This window comes from Poecilia reticulata, chromosome 4, assembly GCF_904066995.2.
Source record: "Poecilia reticulata chromosome 4, P_reticulata-male-v2, whole genome shotgun sequence".
Classification (NCBI taxonomy): Eukaryota; Metazoa; Chordata; class Actinopteri; order Cyprinodontiformes; family Poeciliidae; genus Poecilia; species Poecilia reticulata.
Window position 1 is genome coordinate 19573449 of NC_088833.1, and position 23079 is coordinate 19596527.

A 23079-nucleotide genomic window follows, 5' to 3' on the forward strand; every position below is an offset into this window, starting at 1 on the left:
TGTTGGACTTGTCTCGTCTCCCCGACTCCCTTCGTGCACATCCATGTCAGTCTCTCTGCCTGTCTGTTTTTACCGACTGCCCCGATCTGAACGTCTGTCAGGTTGCCACGCTGCAAACGTCACTGTCAGCCCTTCTAGCTGGCCTCCAGAGGTTAAATTGACACACTCTGCCAACGCCTTCTGGTTCCGTTAAAAAGACGGCAAACTCAATTACAAACGTGAAGTACGTTTAGTAGATATTCAAACAGCTCGTTATTAGATGCAAACTAAGGATTTCACTAAAGTAAGAATTGGGCACGGTTAGAAAATTAAGAATTGTTTGCAACTGCTGAGCTCTTTTACACAGAACAGCTGCTTAGTGCATCACCGAAACACTGGTGCCATCTGCAAATCCATAAAAGTTGTGCAAAACAGGAATTTTGCTTTTGAATCAAAAGCCAAACAAATGCACATTTGTTCCAGCTGTGCACTTTCCTGGCAAAGAGCATGGAAAGAGCACAACCTCCCAGAGGTATTCACACTCCTTGTCACGTTAGAACCACAAAATTAAGCATCGTTGTTTTGGGATTTCATTTGATAGACCAACACAAAGTGGCACGTACTGCGAACTGGAAGAAAAATAACATTTGGTTCTTAACATTTATTTTAAAAATCTGTTACATCTAAATACAATTCATTGCACTCAATTGCTTTCAGCAGTCACCTCCTTTCAAATAATATCCACCCCTGTGTAGTTTGATAATAATATTTCAAACTACACGTAAAGTCATGTGTTGTGAAAAAATACTACACATCACCCTGAATCTATCAACCCAGTAGTTGTGAAAGGTACTGGTATTTGTGGAGATTATTTTCTTTAGAAGGGGCAGAGAAGCTGGACAAAGTTTGTGTGGGGGACTGAAGACGTGAGATGGGATGGAGGTTTACCTTTCAGCAGGACAGCAACACTAAACATGCAGACAGAGTTACAATGGAGTGGTTTTAATCAAAGCATATTTATATTTTAGGGTGGCTCAATCAAAGTCCAGACCTAAATATGGGAGAGAATGTGGCAAGACCTGCTGAACCTGAGCCTGAGCTGTTTTGGCACAAAGGATAGGCCAACATGTCAATCTTTAGCTGTGCAAAACCAGAGTATTGCCTCATGGGGGCTGAAAGTTTCACTCATAAAAAATATTGAAACCACTTAAGACTTTCCATCTGCATTATTATTTAAACATTGGTATTCGATAACTGAGATAATCCAGAAGTGTCTTAGAAGTTTCCTCCATAGATTTGTTAACAGTGAAAAGAAATAAAAGCAATTTCTTTTTTGTGAGAAAAAACTAAAGACGATATTCAATTCTTAGGAAATGCGTAGTTATTTCTACTTGGAGGTCAGACACACTAATGAACAGAACAGTGAAGGAAAGTGGAAAAACTCAGTGTTGCTGTTAAGTGTTACTTCCTGACAGTCCTTTCAGTTTGGAAAACATTACAATTACAATATTCAGATAAATATTGAGCTAATTAAGATCATCTTATTGGAAATTATTGAAATAATACGTCGTAGGAACATATGACGTTAACAAAAGGTCTTGCAGCATAACGTATTTGCAAATTGCAAAATTACTTCACTGGTTCAGTGAAAACATCTGTCCTGTACCTCAACTGTGTCATTTTAGAATGATTTGAATAGGGCAGTGTTAAGATTCAAATGCTTTTATGTAAGCTAATAATAATAATAATAATAATAATAATAATAATAATAATAATAATAATAATAATAATAATAATAATAATAATACATAAAAAATGACTGGTTTCAAAAAATGCTTCAGACAAACTGGTCACCCTTTCTAATGAGACCAGAGCATCAGTAATGCAGTATTGCTCAGGTCAGATGTTTATTTTCAATAAAATCCTCCTTTATTATCTCAGATATTTACAAGGGATCTTTGAACAGGATGTTAGAACATGGTAAAAGTTGCTCCTGTGAATTTGCCTAACACACTCCTACGCAGAGTCGATGAACGAGGGCGATGAGGAACCTTTAACTGAGGGGGGTCAAAGTCTCCTTCCTTTACGAGTTGTTACAACATGAATGAGAGCACTGAGCGAGGGAGGGAGGTGGGGAAAGGAGGAACTATGTAGGCATGAGGGGAGAGGAAGTGAAGGGTGTAGTTTTTCTCAGCTGCAGCGCCTCAGAGCGAGGTAAGAGGTGGGACCCGGGGGGCACCACTGGCTGGGTGGTCAGCGAGATTGCAAACCTGTGTTAATGTGTGTGTTAATGCCCACGTGTGCGTGCGAGAAAGTCAGAAAATAAAAAGGGGTTCTGTCTGCCCGGTGCCCAACCATGGGAATAATGGAAAAGCCTCTCATATTTCGCAGGAGCCTTTTGATCTGTCCTTCTCTTTTTTTTTTTAAACACACTTTTCCTTCCTCAGATTACTGCTTCTATTCTTGTGTCATTGTTTTTCCACACACAGCTTACACATGCACATTCTCTGAGGTTTCTCTCTTTATAGCCTGCAGAATGAGGTGTAGACCAAAATGACTGCCCTAATCGAGAAGCTGCACGAGTCCTAAAACAACAGACTGCATTTAGCAAATGTAATTCATTCCGCTTGACCATAAAATATCCACAGCCTTAATAAAAACAGTCTTCAAGCAATGAAAGCCCAAGTGTTTCACTTCGTATAAATTCTTACTAAGAAAAACAGATCAAGGAGAGCGAATTTCAGGGAAGGGACATGTGATAAAAAGGGCTGCGCATACATCCATTTAAGCTATTTTTTTTCAGGTAAACATAATAAAAGGTTTTGTGGGAAACAAGGTATGAACTGAGCAGTTGTAATTCAAAAAGGATGCACTGCATTGTGCATTCTCACCATAAAAAAAAAAAATTCCTAAAATGACACCCGCAGTTTACACCTGGCAGAACATAATGAAAAATTATTACATGAATGTTTTGTCATAAAAATGATGCTCTCTGTGATTTTCTGTTGATATCTATAGCATGCTGTTTAAGAATTTCTGGAACAATGAAAAACAAACATAAAGATCCACAGGGAACAATATGAAACAACATATTTCACCATCCACCTGTTTATCTATTAGACATACCTGTCTATCCTTGCAAGGTCACAGGTGTATCGCCGTCAGTCAGTGAGCAGGAGGCTGCGGACGCTTTGTACGGGATAAAAACGACAAAAACGACAAAAACACAACATGTTACCGAGTATTTTTGGTCTATGGTTTCTTATGCAAATATTAGAGCACTTGACATAATACAAAAATACCTTGCAAGTAACTTTTCAACAAAATATCGGAGCTTGTTTTAAATAAATAATATTGATGAAAAAGTAATGGTTCCACTGGCAGATTATTTCACCTATAACATGGAAAACAAATCTTTTTGTATAACTGAAACAATCTGCCAGTGGACCTAGCTCTAATGTGGAAAGGGAAGCTATATTACACATTAGGTGCCTTGCTTGCATCTCACATTTCCAGTGTCAATTCTCTATGCAGTTGTAAACTTTATCATTTTTATCCCCACATCAATTTTAGCCCCATCTGCACACAGAACTCACTTATAAATTTAACAACTTCAGCAAGTTCCAGTGTGCTTCTCCAAAAAGAAAATGTATTTGGGAACCAGAGTGCTGAAAGTGCGGAGATAAAATTGCAGCAGTCCATTAAACAAACAATTTGACTACGCAATAACGAAGTGCCGATGTATTACTGTAAGGGAAGTTCGATGCATGTTTGTTTAATCCAGGCAAAAACAAGTTCAAAGATTTCTGTATTTAAAATACACAACTGGCTGCTTGGCTGCAGTCTCATGCTCACCGCATGCACTGCTGAGTGGTTTCAATCTTCTTGTTTAGTTCTCGGCATGAAACTGAATAAATGCAATTTACCAAAAATATCAAACCAGTCATGCAAACCAACCCGCGTCTGCTGCACATTGACTGACTTTTTAAAATTTGTTTGTTTCTCTGTTCAGACAGTCGTTTTCCTTGTCTGACTGTAGATCCAGCTGGCTGTCAGTCACGTTAAAACCTTTTGACGTCAGTGAGATTCCACGGCCGGAGCTGCAGTGTGGGAAGCTTGAAGCCACATTCAAGAACAGCTAGCTGTCATCAGACACTCCTAAACCTAAACACAAGCAGCCGCAGAACTTACTCCATCTCTCCCTGCGACTGCACTGCTATCGGCCCACCACAACAACATTAAACAAGAACACGTGTTCAGCGCTCTCAGAAATACATGTATTTATACATATATTAAATATCTTTTTTCTGTCTTCTGTAAGCTTACCCCCATTTGCGAGTATAGGATCCTTTTGTTTTGCAAGTGGCTGCTTCAGTCAATTGCCCCATGAGCAGCAAGTTAAGCACCACATGTCAGATGTGAGACAACGTCAGATCATTGGGCTTTGATCCCGAAGGTTCATGTGTGACAAACTTTGCTTGGAATCAAGGAAATCAAAACCTGGAGGGGAGTGAGAAGGAGGATCAGCGAGATCAAGCGATGTGGGGCTAGAACATTCATCACAGATGGCCCGGACCATGACAGAATTGGTCCTGCATGCTGTTCTGGACCAAGTGCCGGTGTCATGTTCAGCGAGTGCCCGTGTTGTAATGCCGGAGCGGTTTTGGCACAAGCAATGACGCGAGCTCCTGTTCTAAGGGTGAACCCTTCTTCTTGTGCGTGGAGAGTGTTGACAACGCTGAAGCTGGAAACCCAACCCGGCCTTGACACTGAACACTCACTCTGCCACTTCATATTCCTCTTCACCACCATGAACACTCCCTCCTTGCCCCCTCTTCTACTCCCCCCAAAAAACTATTTCTATCTTCTATTCCCATCTATCTTTTATTCAGTCAATCTCATTTTGATGTATTCTCTTTTTCATTTTGTTCTACTTCTTGTTCTTGATTGTCCTCAAGATGCTCCAGGCTTAATTTAGTAATCTCACAGATAAAAAAAAAATGGCCCTTTGATTTTTGTTGTTTACAAAATTTGAATCTGAAAAACAAGCTACTTTTTTCCACAGCTTCTATTAAGTTTCCTTAGAACTTAATAAGGTAAGTTTTCAGAAAATAAATAACTTTTTTGTAATATTTAAAGAAACCAAATTACCTTGAAAGATTTGTCATGAAATAGCTTATTTTCGTAGGTCCCTGGGTTGCTTTCAATTGTATTTTTTTAGTTGCAAGACAAATATAGATGAAGATATAAAAGTACCCTCTTTTTTCTTTAGTTTATTTGCAATTACAATAGCTACAGTGGGTTTTTCTCTCTCTGTTTCCCTCTCTCTCTTATCTTTTTCTCCCACCATTTAAACCTCAGTTTGTCAAAGTGTATGCTTGCCCTGTGATGTCATGGTAGAGGTGAGTCTTTTTTACATTGTTTTTGTGCCTTTAATGTTTTTATTGTTTCACACATAAAAAAACTCAAAAACACCTCAACATTTCTTCCCATACTTGACAACAAAAGAAGAAGAGAAAAGAGCAACAGATTATATTTCAAATTTATATCTTTTTTATTTAAAAATGAATAAACTAATGACTTCTTGTTGCGTTCTTTTTTTATTACTGCTTTCTGAGAAAAAAAAACAATTATCAAAACATGCACAGACCTCCTAGTCACCTTGCTTCACTCAGCAGTTTGTGCTATCGTTAAACTTCACAAAAGCTGTAAAACCCTTGAATGAGTGAATCATAAAATCTCAAGTATCATAATGTTTGTGCTTGGAGGACTGTGCTTGCAACTGGGAAAAAAAAATCTATGCATCAACCTCGTCTGCATTTCTGCTTTCTTGACATCTCTGAATATTATAATTAACTACACTTATATGACAGAAATATAGTAAACAGAAACAAAAAGAAAACTTAGATAGTTTTACCAATTGAAACACAATTAATGTCACTTAGTCGGAACGGATGCAGGATGTCAAAAGGACACCAAAGTCAGACTGAACCAGAGATGAGATTGTGATATTAAGAGGAAAATGCCACCCATCCATCTGTAGAGGGAGCTGTTTAGTTCTTCCCCCCAACATGTGACGCCTGCACACAGCTAGATGGTAATATGTGAAGGTTCTGCGCCTGAAGGTATGAAGAGTGATGAAGAATTATGCTTTGTGGCACCGTAAAGAGTTGATAAGACAGAGCCAAGCTTGGCATCCTTCTCTGCAGTAGCAACAGGTTAAGGTTATATCAGCATCAAAATCTGATAAGGTGTGAAATACAGCATGTCATATCGCAGCTAGGTGTATTTGCTTTTCTCTGCATGTGCACCGAACCCTTCATGACTTTATTTTGCAAGCCAGGAGATAATTGTCCCAAGGCAATGCAACAGGAATACAGAGAGCAATAACAGTAATTTTAAACACAGGTAGCCAAACAGAATTTAGGGTTAAGACCTCGGCCACAAGTTAATATTTAATCAGAGAATACTCAGAACTCCCGTTTCATAAATGCAACCTCGCCATTGCAACACACGCGAGAAAACCTTAAAGCGCGGTATCACGCTGTGCCAATTTCTAAAATCATATAAATCTAGTCCGAAGAGTGCAAAATATCATAAAAGCCCCCCACACTATGTTTATTTTTTTTGAAAGTAAATCAAAAAGTGAAGTTATTTGATGGTCAACAACGGGGACCAATTGTTTGCTAGTCTGAGGCATTTATCTCAAAGGAATGACCTTTCCAGATCGCTCCCACCCTGTTCAGAAACGGCCAAAAGTGAATCAAACACAGCATATCAGCTCAAAAAACTTGTGCCAAATGACAAGTAATAGAGTGGTTGGGTGATGTTTTGGACTTGCTTTGTAGCTACTGGGCATTTTGCAGTCATTGAGTAGATCATATGCTCCTCTGTGTTGCAACGTATTTCATAATGACACGTGTTGGGCTTCCAGAAAGACTGAATCATACACAGGGAACAAAGACACTGGTATAAGAGCTACTAATCCTACAGTGCACTGCATTAAACCACTTCCAGTTTAAGGAGGAAGATAAGAAGATTAAATATGAGACATCATGTTTGTAAAAGCTATTTGATGAAAGAAGTAGATCTCTTTTGCATCCCGTAGTCTGTAAAGTTACATTGAAGACACAAGTGTATGACCCACACACCAACCCTATTTCCATCGTTGCTCAAGGTGCTGAACCTTTCCCCTCTTACTCCTTTCACTGAGAGATCACTACTTTTATTATTTGATGTGCTACGACCCTGCCAACTAGCTACCTACTCTGAGAGGTTAACACCTAACCTGCTCTCCACCACAGGATGCTGAGATCCATAATTTCCACTTGTTATACCCAGTAGTTCTTGGGGGTCTGGTGCCTGTCACCAGCAGGAAGCGGGATACAACTCGGGCAGATCGCCAATCCTTCTTAGCTCTACATAGAGATACACAGGACAAACTATAATGCACACACATATTCGCTCCTAAGGTCAGTTTAGTGACACCAATTAGTCTAACAGTCATGGCTTTGGACTATTGAAGGCAGCTGCAGTACCCAGAGGAAATCCCAAGCAAAAACAAAAAAAAAAAAAACAGATAACACTAAATATGTTTAGAACAGGCCAAGTTATGAATGTTATGGGTAACACAACCAGTCTTTTACAATTTTTGCTCCTCATTATCTCTGTATTTACCAATTTGCAGATTCGCAAGCACTTTTCCCCTCCTGAATTTCTGTAATTCCTCTCGCACAGAGACAAACCCTTGTACAGTAACAGAACAAGAACAACAGTTTATGGTGGAAGTAGGTTAGCATGGGGGAAGAACAGAGTTTTACTATGCAGACTAAATAAAACACGAGGACTTTGTGGTCCATGGTACGGTTGGAAAGACAAATATTATTTTTTTTACGAGCAAGTGAGGCCTGGGGACAGACTGTATAAAACACCTTAATGATTGAATGGTTGAAGGATTAGGCATTTTAATCCTGCTTTTGGGGTCTTGACTAGGATGAGGGCACACAGGAGAAAAGTCAGTTTAGAATAGGGTGATTAAAACCTACTTATAAGAGCACGCACACTTTCAGATGTGCAACTAAAAGTCCAGATGCACTTTCAACATGCAAATGGAGCTACAAAGATAGTCCCATATTTTCTTGGCAGACATGTTGCCACAGTAAACTTGTCTAAGTGGACACTAAAAGTTTAATGATTAGCTTCGAACAAAACACCTTCAGTTCCTTTATACACAACAAGCATCAGTCAGATGGTATTTACACTGCTGTATTTCTTAGTTTTCTTTATTGGTAGCTCTTTAATATGTATTTGTACTTGGAATGAGGCATTCTTTTTTTAAAATGTTTTTTTAAAGCAATCAGTGTTTTCTTTTTCTCGTTCAAAGACACATTTTATTGCATGAATGAAGAATTTTGATCTGTAAGGAAAATGCTTTCTCTGAAACAAAAAGCAATTGAAGTTAGAGGATTTTGAGTATGAAAATACCAAAATATAAATTTCTTATTTCTATACAACTGACACTGGTTTAGCCACTGTGTGGCACTACCAGGTTAAAACAACTCTTCATGTACAGATTAGTTAGAGACTTGATGGGTCAGCCCTTAAACAGCTTACGTTCTTTTATGAGGTTTGTCTCTTGCTCTACATGATTCCTGTTTCTAACAACGGCATTTCTAACAATGGCAACACCTTTGCCAATGGAAATATGTCAGTTTCTAGACCAAAACTGAATTTGTATTGGAGACACAAAAGGATGGATTGATGGGGAGGTGACTGAGAGGAAAGAATACCCTGCAGGATTGTGAGCTATGCCAGGATTGTGAAACGTTAGCACATACACATAGGCTTTAATAAAGGTCTCTTTTAGCTCTGGCTCTATGTTTAGGATTGTTCTCTTGATGGGAGAGGTGTAGTCTAGCTTCTAACAGGATTACGTCCAGAACTGCTCTACATTTGAACTTTTAACTTTATTCTTCTGTCAATGAGCTCCTACCAGCTTACAAAAAGCAATTGAAAAGGCTCCACCATATTTTACTAGGGGAACGCTGAGTTCAGAATATTATCTGTATTGTTAGATTTCTTTCACACTTTGTGTTTTGCATCTAATTTAGCCAGACCACCTTCTGCCATCTCTGTTTTGTGCCTCCATGGCTTGTTGGCAAATTGCAAGTGGAAATTCTTATAAATTTATTTTACCAATGAGTTTCTCTTCTGTCCACACAAGTCAGATTTATGGAGCGCTCTACTGTCAACAGAGTCTTTCACCTGAGCTGTGGATCACTGTATCTCCTCCAGAGTTATAATGGGCCCAGTTCATATGGCTGACTAAGTTTTCAGCAGGGGTGAATAATGAATAATGTTCTGGTTGATGCTCCATACGCTATTCATTGCTTGTTCTCCTTGATACAGTTTGTTAGCTGATGCTCTTGAACAAAACTCTGTGGTCTTCACAGAACAGCTGGAATTTTACTAATAGGAAATTAAAGACATTCGGGCTCCTTTTAATAATTAGTTGGTAATTGGTTGCACAGAATTTGACTTTGAGGTATCAGAGTTTAGGGATTTGAATACAAACACAGGTAACATTTTTATTTGGAAACAAATATGACAATTATACATCATTTTACCTTCACTTTACCATCGAGAACCACTTTATGTTACTCCTGCTCTTTAAATCCCAATAAATATATATCCTTATATTTGGCTTTAACCAGAATGCAAGACTCTTGGAATATTTTTGCAAGGAACTGTATGCAAAGAAACTGAAGATGTACATATCTTTTATATCGCTGCCCCATTCCAGCAAAAACAATGGGCATCAGAAACTCGCAGATGGTCATGGCACTAACAAATTCTCCCAACCATTAACATAAATGCAAATATCACTGTTGTTTCCAGCTATATTAAACTGGTTCATCCATGCCAAAATGCATGCAGCTAAATTAATTAAAGAGATAGACAAACGGAGACATGTGTGTCTGACATTTCTATAAAAGACTGAACTGTCTGTCCCAGTTACTCTTTGCGTGCACGTGCACCTCACTTCAGAGTGTGTAGTTTGTGTCATTTAAACACATGGCTGTTTGTAAATGTCCCTCTCTCTTCTCCCAGCTGCAGCTCTCATGCCGTGGCCTCCTCCTGGTAGCCATTATGGGTGAGTATGTGTGTGTGTGTGTGCGTGTGTGTGTGTGTGTGTGTGTGTGTGTGTGTGTGTCTGGGTGGTCCAGTCCTGTCTCCCTTCTTCTAATACTTTTCTGCCCTGGCGGTGCCCGAGGGCAGAAAAGTTTGGGGGGTGGTGGTGGAGGTGAGGTAAGGTGGCGGGTGTTACAAGGGGTGTGAGGAGCTCTGTTGAGAAGAGCAGACGACAGGCTAATAAAGCTTCATAGGGTCTAGGTCCATCGCTCTCAGCACTTCCTCCTCACTGCCCTCTCTGCTCCCATCTTGCCCCCTTGGTCTGCCCCCCCAACTCCCCAATGAACACATGTGGTTCAGCCGTAATGGGACCCAGCTGGACTCCCACCTTCTCCGCTCTGACGGAACCCAGCTCACGCGGTCCAGTCTAGGTCCACACTGCTCTGGGTTGTTTGTGTTTTCCTCTGTTTTTTTTTAAGTTAAGAAACGAGAATGGGGTTATGAAGAAGTAGTACACCATCACTGATGCTTCCCTGCTTTTGAGTCATTCAAACATCAATCTTCCCATGACTATTCTAAAACGCTTCTGGTGGTAAACATTTGTTCCCCAGGACTTCCACGCTCCATCTCGATGGAGTTGCAGGCCTCACTATGTACAGTAATGAAGGCAAAGGCAACAAAATGTTCTGGAGGTTTTTATGGGGCAGAACAAATAAACACATAGGAGAATTCAACACAGCAACTTGCATTGCATTCTTACAGTGTTTTTGGGGGACAACCGCGGCCAACTTTCCTAAGCTGTAAGACAACTATGCATTAAGTGTCTGACATGATAGGAAATGAATGCGCATGAATTTGTTTTGTTTCTGCACGTGTGGGTAGAGAACTACACAAAGAGATTGATGACAGAAGTTTGCAGCATGCATTTCCTGATCCCTGAGTCTGTCAACAATGTATCCACAACTGGCTTTGAGTTGAGATTGTATAGATTTACTTTACCGTGTAATGCACCTGATTTTTTTAAGTATATTTTGTCATGAGGCAATTACAAGCTTCCATCTTGTGCTTTAGTCTTGAAACATTTCTCCCCTGCAGAAGAGAACCATGATGTTGGTGACTGTGCGCTCCTCGTCAATAAATTCACCCTTCGTACAAAACCCCACATCGAAAAGTTCAAGTCACGAAAAATCCAGCTGTAGATTTAATCCCTAATATTTGAACTGGTCTCTTTTCCTCACCCAATTTCACAATCGCTTGGCAACCAGGATTTTCAAGTCAAATCAAGTCGACAACTCCTTCTACCGTCTGATCTCCGTCTCGGGGCACCGAAAGCATCGCCCACCAGGCACTCCTGAACAAGTCAGATCCCAGGAATGAATCTTGTAATTCATGTTTCTACTACTGTCCCTGCCTATTCGACTTGTGCCAGAATCAAACCGGAACAAGACCCCCTGCAGGCCTTTTCCAACCCTTTGAAATCTCATCATGGTCACATATAGCACTGAACGTTTCCATTGCTTTTCCCCTATCTAAAGGGAAAAAGAGTTGCACATTTCATTATCAACCTTTTTTTGAAAGCCTGTCATCTCATTCCCCTTGACAAATGTTGTTCTGTAGCCAATCTCCTCATCCTTTTTGCCTTTCGTCTCTATGGATTCACAAAAGAAATTCATGAACGGCCACAGTGTATTTACTTAGAAGGGCTGGGTTTCATTCTCAAACTAATGGACAATGTAGACATAGGCCCAAAATTCTCACTACTCAGCCACCATCGGTCTCTTCAATTTGAAGCTGCCATGGTTTATCAACTCTCTCTTTTTCCTGTCATTGTTGTTAAAACACACTATTCCATCTCAGCTCCAGCTGACCAGAAGAGGTGGTCCCAATAAAGCCCAAATAAAAAAGGAAAAACACTAAAGGTTGTGGTGGCATGTCACAATAAGTTTCGTTTTGCAAAGCACCACATAATCAAAGGAGTGCATGATAACTATGTAATCTAAATAATGTTTTGTTTGTGAGGGCGGTAAATGTGATATATCTTGAAAAACAACTAGTCTTAGCTGGAGAAAAAAAAACAAAAAACATAATAAAGCTCTATTTCGACTCTCGAAGCAGTGAATCCACGCTCCACGGTCACAGTCACAAGTTATTCTCTGACCAAAACTGCAACTAATGTTGAGACTGATGAGAGGCTGAGCTCCTGCTGTGTGGTCCCACAGATGGTGTCGCGGCGGTTCCTCTCTGTGTCAGAGATGAGAAGGTTGGGTGCGGCAACATGGCGCTTGTGCTCTTGAATTCATTATCTCAGACCGCGTCTGTTCCTGTGATCAGAGCCGGCACGGTCTGGATAACAGGACAGCAAAGTCTCCTCCATGGTGTGTACTGAAACACACCATGGCGTTTTGGATTACAGCTAGTTGGTTGTTACTGGTTGTTGAATGGTTTAAAATATACTGTGTGAATGTATAAGTCTGAGAAGCAAGCTCCAAAACGCACATAACGTAATTCTTTAATTAAACCATTTTAGTAGCAACACAAACTTTTGAAAGTTGTGAAATATGCTTTTTTTTGCAAAATCATTATATGGTTTTCGGATGTGTTTTTCATGAAATGTCAAGTAGTTTTAATAATAGTGTTAATGTTACATCTCTGAACATAAATGTTTAATATCTTGATTTAAAATTTATTGCAATTTGAAATGAAGTTTTGTGATGTATTTTTTTTTATATTTAGCAATTTTCACATTAAAATGACTTTTTTGAAAGTCTTTTTGAAGAAAATGTATTTATTTACTGTCTTGTGAGACTTACTGATATTTTTGCATGCACTTACATGACATTTTGTGTTATTTTGAATATGTTGAGTTATTTTCTTTAACTGTTCACGGTAACATAAATGTTATGCCTTAATTATATGTAAATGATGTTATTTTTATCTGCTTAATCTGTGTTATTTCAGCTTAATGCACATTTAAATTTTCCTCGGAAGAATTTAACTTCACACACATAACATTCCTTACAACAAGGGATTGCACTGAATGAGCTGTAATATGTGTGATACCTAATCAAGTTAAATATATTTTTAATAAAGGCAGTCATTAATAACTCTACTGAATTTAAGAAGTAAGCCCCAATTTATTTTATAGTTACTTGTTCCGTCTCTACAGAGGTCTAAACTGGCCTACAATTAAAAATAAAAAATAGACAATAATTGATTTTTCCACAGAATCACCACTGCAAAAATTATTAACACAACAATTCCTAAAAATGAAATGCAACTGAAGCATTTTTAAATGAATGCTAAACTTTTTAAGTTGATCACAGTGGAGATAATTTTTTTTAGTAATTCACCACTGTATTTATCTGAGGTATATGACCTAAAATTAATCTCACTTAGCCACTCTTAAAAATGGAGAAGAAAAGATAAAGTGCCATTCAAGGTAATGTCCATCATCTTCAAAATCTGAAAGTGAATACAAGAATAAAAAACAACACATCTACAATCAGAGGAGTAGATGATAAACTGTTAGCTACTTTCTTTATTCTACTGTAAATAACTGCGACAAATAAGGTTGGCTCCAAGTTCATTTTATGGTTACACATGGTAAGGAAAAGTCTAACCCATCATGTCAAGCACCTTGAATTGTGTTGTTGTTGAAATGACTTTTCAGCACTTTTAATGTACCAAATCAGGATAAAATTTATAGGATGAATATTTTTGAATTCATGTTTGTATTTAATACTAACTAGGAATGAAGGCTTTTATGATTCATAGCAGTTTGGTAAAGTCATGCAGATCGTTGCATGGTGATGGGCCAACCTGGCGCCCCTTTAGTCAACCTGTCCAGTGGCCATTTCAGGGGGATTGAAACCATGACTTTCGCTCTTTAGATTCATACATCCACATATCCTGGAGCAGACGAGGCCCCAGAGTGTTTACGTGCGGAGGACGCCAAGGCTAAACAGGAAGGGACACAAGACCCTCACCTGGGATTTCAAACAGAGCCCCACTGTCCGTGGTCCCTCCTCTCTGTGGAGATCAGGTTTGCTATAAGTCACTTAAATGAATGTCAATAAGCTAAAACACCTGTAAGTTACCACATTTAAATTTGCCATCACACCTGCATAACAGTTTGTATCTTCAGTAGACTTGGACGTGTTGAGCAGAAATCGTCCCAGCGATCTGACCAGCATGGCTGACACATGAGCTTGTGAGCTGTTCAGACAGAAAAAATAAATTCTCTCAAAAGCGAGAGAGGAGCAGGGAAGGCAGCGAGTCTGAAGTCAGGGAGCTGCAGAGTAGAGAGATGATTCAGCCTGTATTAGAAATTTGATGTTACATGAACAGCAAAGTGTGTGTGTGGCAGTGAAAACCCAGTACCAAGATTTGACTCTGTGCAAACGCAACAATAATCCCGCACACTTCTCTGATGATGTCAGATTAGCATTAAGCATAGGTTTAGACTTGTGTTTAAATCTGGAATTGTTTTCTGGGGGGCTGTGAAGGAAACGTAAACAGCGGAAGGCAGTGGCTGAGGGAGAGTGGAGGAGACGTTCCGTGCGTGGGCCTGTGTGTTTGTATCGCAGGGATAATGACATCAGCGGCTGGGCAGAGAGGAGGTGAAGGGGCTCTGGTCAGTGTGAAAGTGCAGTCTGTTAACCAGACGTCTTCCGACTGCACGCCACACTCACAACGGAGCACTCAGCCTCTGGCAGAGAGCTGGAGGACTTGCCAACGATGCTCTGCCAAAAGCTGTCAACCCCGTGGCAGCTTAAATGTTTCAGTGCAGAAGTCTGGAAGGAGAAACGTAACAGTCACAGCAAACACTGGCATTTGATTTCAACATCGAAAGATTTCCTCTTCAAATGTATTGCTCGGCATATCTTAAATGGTGCGTACCTTTTTTATGTTATGTTAACAAGTCAGAAGACATTTAAAACTTTTGTCTTTTTAGCTAATCAAAACAGGCCTTTGGTTCAAAAAGCCTCAAAAGAAAAAAAAGAGATGATTGAAATAAAGACCCAAATTTTTCTAACCTTCTGTGGGTTAAAATCCGTCTCTGGATCAGCAGTCTGCACCTGGCTGTGCTCCACGCTTGTCTGACTGCTGCCAATTCTTGCAGTGAAATAGTGTGCAGGAATGACCACCTGCTTACTTTCCTTCAGATTCTGTATTTATTTATACCAGACACTACTGAGATGAGTGCTCCTTTTACGCAGCTATCAGATTTTGGGAGTATAACCTTCATTCAAATTGAGGCACTGGCAGTCAATCATTTTTCCTCCAGACACGTTTCATTTCTAGAAGTTCAGCTTCAGAGCATGCTTCCTGCTTATGTGACGTTTGCTTTTGGGTGGCTGAATTGGTAGAAACACAGAGTAGAACAAATAGTAAACTGGCTGAGCAAAAGTGAACAAACATTTCATCAATAATTAATCACTTTTATTGGCTCTGGGTTTTTAAATGTAGTTTTTCTCAAAAGTACTTTTAGATAAAATGTCAAACTCATTTTTTATTTTGGGTCATATCGAGATTATGAATGTCCTCAAAGTGCTGGTTGTGTTAGAATGTACTGAAAAAAAAAATCAATTAACAAATTATTTAAATGTTAGTAAAGAGCTGTCTTCACATTCAATAATTACTTTCTAAAATAAAATAATACTGAACATATTTTCACATTTATGTATTTGGCAGTATACCAATAAAAACTGCTTTGATTTGCTATCTTGAAGGTTCGATTCATGTGTCACTCTAGGGTCTAGAAGTCCACATAAAAAGTTATGGTGGGCCAGATTTGGCTCCCGGGCTTTGAGTTTGACACATGATATAAGCTGATAACTAGCTTAGCATCTTTATTTAGCATAAATAGAGATTAGTTGGTCCAGAACTGGGGATAAGACCCAAATATACCTCACCAATCTTAGATCTTTAAAGGACCTTTAAAACTTCTACATGTTTACATTGGATGGTTGGTTACACAGAAGCCGTTGATTAATGTAATGTAATTATTTTTCATTTCAAACCAGTTTGCTTTGATATCACACTGGAAACTTGTGACTGGAAATGTTTTAAATGTTTTGCTCTCACTGTGTCATTTGCCTTGAAAATAATAATTGGGTTTTGCTTAAATATTTAGTGTAAATAGTTCATAAACTATATTTTGCACAAAGGGCGATGACGTTTGTGACATCGGCATTGTTTTAAGGAGGAAGTCCACTGTTAGCTTAGTTGCTATTTTCAAGAACTAACCTACTAGTAGTACTAATAAATGCAGTATTACTACTAAACAGTTATTTACCACTGGTAGCATCCATCCATCCATCCATCCATCCATCCATCCATCCATCCATCCATCCATCCATCCATCCATCTCCAGCCAACGTTTCGGCCGAGAGGCGGGGTACACCCTGGACAGGTCGCCAGTCTGTCGCAGGGCACTGGTAGCATGTTGACCTTTTCATCCAAGTAATAAAATTCACTTTAAAAATGTATAAAGATCTCTCCATTAAAAGTGAGTTTTGATGGAAATATTGTTTGCACTTGATTAGTGAGATTACTAGTGTTTCTGCACAGATTTGAACTGATAGCTTCTAGCGCTATGATTCTATGTGCATAGTCACCCAGGAAAAAGTGAAAATGAAATAAGGAAAAATAAATACTCCAGCAGTTAAACCATAGTACTGTTAAACCATTGTTTAACCACGGGTTAAACCAAAATAAAATACTGTTTGCACCAGTCACTTTATAGTAGTTAAAACTGGAGTTAATTTAAGATTTACTTTGGTCTTAGTCTCACTTTGGGGCTTTCTCTGCTACAGGTAAGATACAGTATTAGTCTGCTTACATCCTTCTAAAAGACTCTCACATTAAAAAAAAAAAAAAACCTGAACTATCCCTTTAAAAAAAAATCAACAGTTGAGATTGAAAAAGGAAAGGTAATTGGTGAAACTTTGCACAGACTAAGGCTCATTGGTTCTCTTTCTATTCTATCAGAAAAGGTGGTCCTTGCTTTTTCTGCAGTCCGTCTTTGATCACTCTCACTCTCCTCTCCCCGCAATTCATTCTCCGGGGATGGACAAAGACTGTCCCCCCAACAAACGTAGCCGCTGCCTTTCAGGGGCAAGCGTCAGACTGTTGAGAGGTGAAGACAACGGGAGAGGAGCAGGGCAGCAGAGGAGACGAGAGGGAAGGAGATGTGGGGAGAAGAAAGAACAGAGGTGGAGAGAGGAGAGGAGAGGAGCATGCGGTTTCACCCACTCCGGAGGTCTCGGGCAGCCCCCTGCTCTCTGTACCCTGCCTCCAGAAGGCCTCATTCAGAGACTCACCTAATGAACACTCCTGCCCTCATTCAGCCCCACAATGGAGTCCTCCACAGCCATTGAGCCGGCACACAAAGGAGAACATCGCCCCAATTAAACCCCATAGACAATGAGCGAGGGTAGGTGAAGCGGTGGAGGTGTGTGTGTAATATGTGCACGTATGAGGGGTCGAGCTGGGGGGTCAGCAGGGTAATGAACAGGCCCAAAGTAGCAGATCTCATTGGAGGTCTGATGAAGTGCTGTAGCCTCTGATGTTCTATTTGGATCAGTAAGAAGCAATTAGGTGCCCACTGGCAGAACATCCCAAACCTTTGTCCGCTGCAGTCTCGGCTCGCATGTGTTTGCGCGAGTGTGTTCTAAAGAAGAAATAGGAAGGGCAATGACAGAGTGCAAGCCACTTGGGTAAAATAGGGAACTTTGCGGGACCACTTTCTTTTAATATGGGATGAAACGGGAAGAGAGAGCCTGTGATATGTTCGACCGATACGTAGACGGCAAATGCTTCAGAGAAAAAGACGACGAAATGGAGAATGCGACATTTCACAAAAGTGCAGAAGATATAAAAAAATAATAAAAGCTCGTAGAACTAATTAACATTCAGAACCACAATGACAACTTACAATTTCTTATCGCTGGACAGAAGCTAAGCTAATGTGCAGCTCTTTCTTGGAACTGGTTTTAGGAAGCTGCAGGAACAAATATGGAAAAAGGGGAAGATAGATGGTGATTTATGCAGTTATGTTTATTTACTGACAAAAGAAAACTTACTAAATTAACTTTAGATTTTTTTCAGGAAATCAAAAGTATTTCAGAGCAAAATATATGCCCAGATTTGGACCCTCATGTTCAAGCAAAGGTCTGGTTGCTGAGTGAAGGAAGAATGAATCAGACATCTGTTCTTTTTTGGCTTCTTTGTCTCTAATTTGAATCTTTGATTTGCAGATCTCTCTGAGTGGAGTTAGTATAATCTTTTAATCTTTACGCATTATTTATTCATTATATGTGATTGACTTGGATGCCTTTTTGCTGTTGCCTTTGGTAGTGGAGGCTTGATTTATCCTGATACCCTGCTTTGGTCTTAGTCACAACTTCAGTGTATAAAACAGCTTCGTAAAACAGGACAGCCTTGAGATTTATTCTCATCCAGTGCTGTTAGGACCACCTCAAAAACCAGGTACAGTACCAAACATAATTCCCTTAATGTTTCTTGCGCAGATCAAGTCCTCAGGCTTCCATAATATTGTATATCTAATTATTGACACTGATGCTCCAAGTACAAGGTCTTTAGAGACGTGACATTTGACAGCAACACGGGCAGGCAGAAAAGTCAACAAAGGCCAGAACAAAGGCAGGAGCTGGAGCCATGATAATGCAGCTCGGGGCAAATCCCTCTCATGAATATGGCAGCTTTGGAGGCGACAGTGGAATTGTTGTTTATCTGTGAGACATGTGCATATACTGGATCTTATTTTGAGTACTTACTTTTAAGGGCAAATAGTTTGACTCCATATGTGTATTATTCTGTCTTTCATTTATTGCCGCTCCGTTCGAAGCACTATCATGTTAAGGCATTCATACATCTCTATCTGCATGTCTTGCATCCTGGCGGGGTTGAAAAGTCAATCATCAAGTCTTTCAGGGAAGCAGGTTGCAAATTCTGCCAAGCAATCGATGCCTCATGCCCGTGGGAGCCGTGCTTAGTCAGAGGGGACAATGCAAAGCTGCTCAATCCCTCGCACTACTTTGACAGCTGTCTGAAGGGGACGATCTTCTATTACGTTTGTGCAACCTCTTAGATATCCCTTGACCAAAAGTTGCTGATTCCAGTATAATGGGCTGGGCTCGACTCAAGGGGAACAATAAATGACAGCGAAAAGTGTCAGTTTTCGGGGTGAACCAACACATGTAACGGGATATCGATAGTGACGACAGCGACAAAAGTTGAACATTATTTAACTTTCCTCATTCGGGAGCTCAGAATTTCACAGATCAGGAGGCTGAGCGACTGTCGCCTCGTCACACATGTTCCACAGGAAATAGAGAGCGCACGAAGTCGCTCCCCGAGTGTCAGGCCCCATAACACTTACCAGATGATTTTATGTTCCTGCTTTACTCTTTAAACAATGTAATTCAAATGTTTGGGTTCATGACTGTATACTTTAAGGTAAATGTACAATTGTGCACAAATAACATTTTCAATCCTTGGTTGTGTGCATAAAAAATTGATGTCGAACTTCTTTATAGTTTGAATTGGTTGGTATTCGAAAAGTAATCCTACAAAGAAGATTTTGAAGAAAACGTAAATGTTTTAATATGTTCTCCTTGATTCTTTACTTGTATAATTTACCGTTTTTTTTTCTCTGACTTCTTTATCATTTGACCACAAACTTTATCTGTTTTGTCCTGTTTTGTCTTCAGTTTCTGACACCCGACCCGTGGATTGAGTCTGTCAGTTTAAGTTTCTTTCCAACATGTCCTTTGCTTACAATATTGTTTTATAACCCATGATTTAAACTTAACCACATCTTTGTTTCTGAGCTGCTCACTGTAATATTTTGTCTTTACAATGCTGTTTCTTTGCTCATGTTCTATATATTAAAAAAAAAAAGATTTTTATTTAAAATGTAGGGTTGATTATTTTAATATGAAAATACAAGCGACATGATAACAGTAAAGTCACTGGAACAGTAGCTCTGTTTCTCATTAGCTTCCCTTTAAGTTGCTAAGGAGCAACAGCTTCACTCTCTATCCAGGCAGGTTTTGAAGGAGCAAGCTTTATTTTATTCTGCCTCCAATTTACCCTCTTAGTGACCTCCCACCCCTGCCCTGTTGGCGCAGCGTTCCTTTCTTTATTGCTGAAAGCCATATTGTTTTCAAATGAGAAAGGACATAAATACTTGCAAATATTCAAGAGTCTTACTTGAGTGCAACTGAGAGTCGTAATAAATCAAAGCCTAAGAAGAGGAGTTCCACCACTATGTCCATGTGTCTCTGTGAGTTCTGCTTTTTTTGTGTGTTTGAAATTGTGTTTTCCTTTGAGTGACATAAGATGTTCTCTCGCTCCTTAAATCTCCTAATCTCCGTCGTCTTTCTCACCGGAGAGACCTCCTCCTTTCTTCTTCTTTGGTTCCTGTGCCTCCCAGGGCTTCCTACAGCCATCAAGACGAAGGGCTGCTCAGGGACCTTGACGATTGCGGTGAGGGTAAAGGTTTAGAGGAACAGGGCGGGTATCATGTTCTCCTTCTCTCTCCTACTACAGATTTATGGGGGCTCAGTACTTCTCTAAATATTTGCCTTTCCCCCTGTACTGTGGGAGATTGATGGCTTTTGATGTGGGGGGGAGGTTGATGGAGAGTGGCGGTACAGAGGCTCAGGGTGTTGGGATGGAGGGCTGGATAATTAGGATGGAGAAACTTCACAGAAATTAGGGCTGAGGCACTGATTCTCCTGATGAGAGGTGCTGCAATGTGGCTGACATTTTAAGGTAAGTTTCTGCTATGAAAGTTTCAAAACTGGAAAATTCGAATTACTTTTATAATAACAAAAACTTAGATCTAATGATTTACTACTAATATTAAGACTACTAATAAGAGAATAATTACCTACAGTAATTGTCGGTAAGTTTACATTTTTCAACAGTATTTCAAAAAAATTCAATTAAATGTCCATCCATCCATCCATCCATCCATCCATCCATCCATCCATCCATCCATCCATCCATCCATCCATCCATCCATCCATCCATCCATCCATCCAAAAAAAAGTCAACCTTGCCAAAGGTTTTTTTTTTTCCTACACCTCCAATAAAAGTTGCACTTGGAAAGTTCCTTAATGGTTGTCAAGTTCTCGGGTTTGGTTCTATCCCGTTTGGTTCCTCCCACAACACTTTTTGAACCAACCATAACACATCATTTAAATTTCCACTGAAAATTATTTTAATATCTTTTTTGAGAAATGTGTGATGCATCACAGGTTAATGGGGCATTTTAACTGAAAAACAATGAATGTTGTGTGGCCAATTTTACATGGTGTCAAAAGTGTAAGAAAATATATAATCTTTATGTTGTTGAGAAATATTGTTTTTTCATGCACATTTTCATACTGGCCCATTTATATTTAATAGGCAATAAAGTCATTATTGAGCCTAATGCAATGGAGTAATTACAGCAGACTAGCATAGCTTACCCAACTAAGACAAATTAGGACCATTATGCTTACAAAGCAAGTCGCTAACTACTAAAACAAAAACAAGCTGTTATAAACAATTTATAAAATGTTTATAACAGGAGACAAAGCAAAAACTTCTTCCAATTAATGGCTATTTAACACTGTCATTAGTCATCATTGTCATTAGTAATTATTACTGAAAAATCTAATATTAGATCCTAAGCAGCTCACATTAGTATTGTGAATTATTAATTAATAGAAAGGCTACATACTTATTTGGTTGCTTTTCTAGTAATCAAATAGGCAACAACAGGACAAAGGATAGCAATGCAACAACACAGAGTTTTGTGACACATGACAGAAATTATTCGTGGAATTAAAATTGAGATTAACTACAATTTCTGAGAACTGACAACATATTATTTACATATCAAAATAATATGATCGTCACATACAACTTAATCTACATGCCCCACTATTACCGAATAAAACCTTAGAAACAAACTGTTTGACTCCTGGCTTTATAAAATAGAAAAATCATTTTGACAAGCATTTTAGTGACTGTTTGTGTTCGGGTCCATGGTGTGAAGGGTTTTGTTTACAGCTGCTAAATGAGAGCAGGTGTGGCAATGCTTGGGAACTGGAAGGGAGTCAAAAAGGGGGAAAGGTGAACTGACCTGGAGCCGTTTTGACTTTATTCTCCACTTAAAGTTACAGAGTCCAACAGTTTATCTGTGACAAAGCCCTCAGACATGGCAAGCATAAAAGGTCCCAGTACACTTACTACTTCTCGCTCAGCTACACTATTTTTTCACGTTAACAGCTCAGTGTCAAGGGGGTAAGTACTGGAGACCTACCTCTGAACTTTCTCTATAGTGTTGCTCTTTCTCCTACAAGCACACACACACGCACCCACACACACACTCACATGGGCAGACCTGGCAACAACCTTTTTTTGACACACTTACTCACAGAAGTGAGTTCATTAAAACATACAGATACTGAACCCATTTACGATAAACCTTCAAATCCAGAATACATAGATGTTTTTATTTATTTATTTTTTTAAGACTTATGCTCTGTTCACCTCTCTGGTTCCTATTTGCCCTCCTCTTCCCAAGGCATCCATTGCTCCAAAGCAGTGCTGCGTTAGTGACGCGGAGGGGAAAGGGGAGGAACAGAAAGGTCATTCGGATGACTAATGGCAGAATTCACAGGAAACTCCAGGAACATTCCTCCTCAAATTATGCTATTAGCTGCTTTAGGGAGCAGAGAGCATGAATAAGCGAGAGAGTGATGGCAGGAGGGGGGAAAAAAACAGCCATGAATAATATGTGTGTGGGTAGGTGGGAGGAGGAGATGGTGGGTCTTAAAACAACAGAAAAAGAAAGAGAAAGGGACTTGTAGCCATTTGGCCTCTTGTTGCGTATTGGAATGCGGTGCCCTGGCATTTACACGTTTGCGTGATTTATTGGCACTCGCG

The 23079-nt window shown here is 39.5% G+C and overlaps 1 long non-coding RNA gene across 1 annotated transcript; it reads right to left on the reverse strand.

Annotated features, from left to right (window-relative positions):
- Nucleotides 1-1941: 1941 nt before the first annotated feature.
- Nucleotides 1942-4940, reverse strand: LOC145551311 (uncharacterized). Its single transcript, XR_014087121.1, has 3 exons — nucleotides 4306-4940; nucleotides 3962-4195; nucleotides 1942-3168 (listed from the first exon to the last, which is right to left on the reverse strand). It is a non-coding gene; the product is annotated as an uncharacterized LOC145551311 (long non-coding RNA).
- Nucleotides 4941-23079: the final 18139 nt, after the last annotated feature.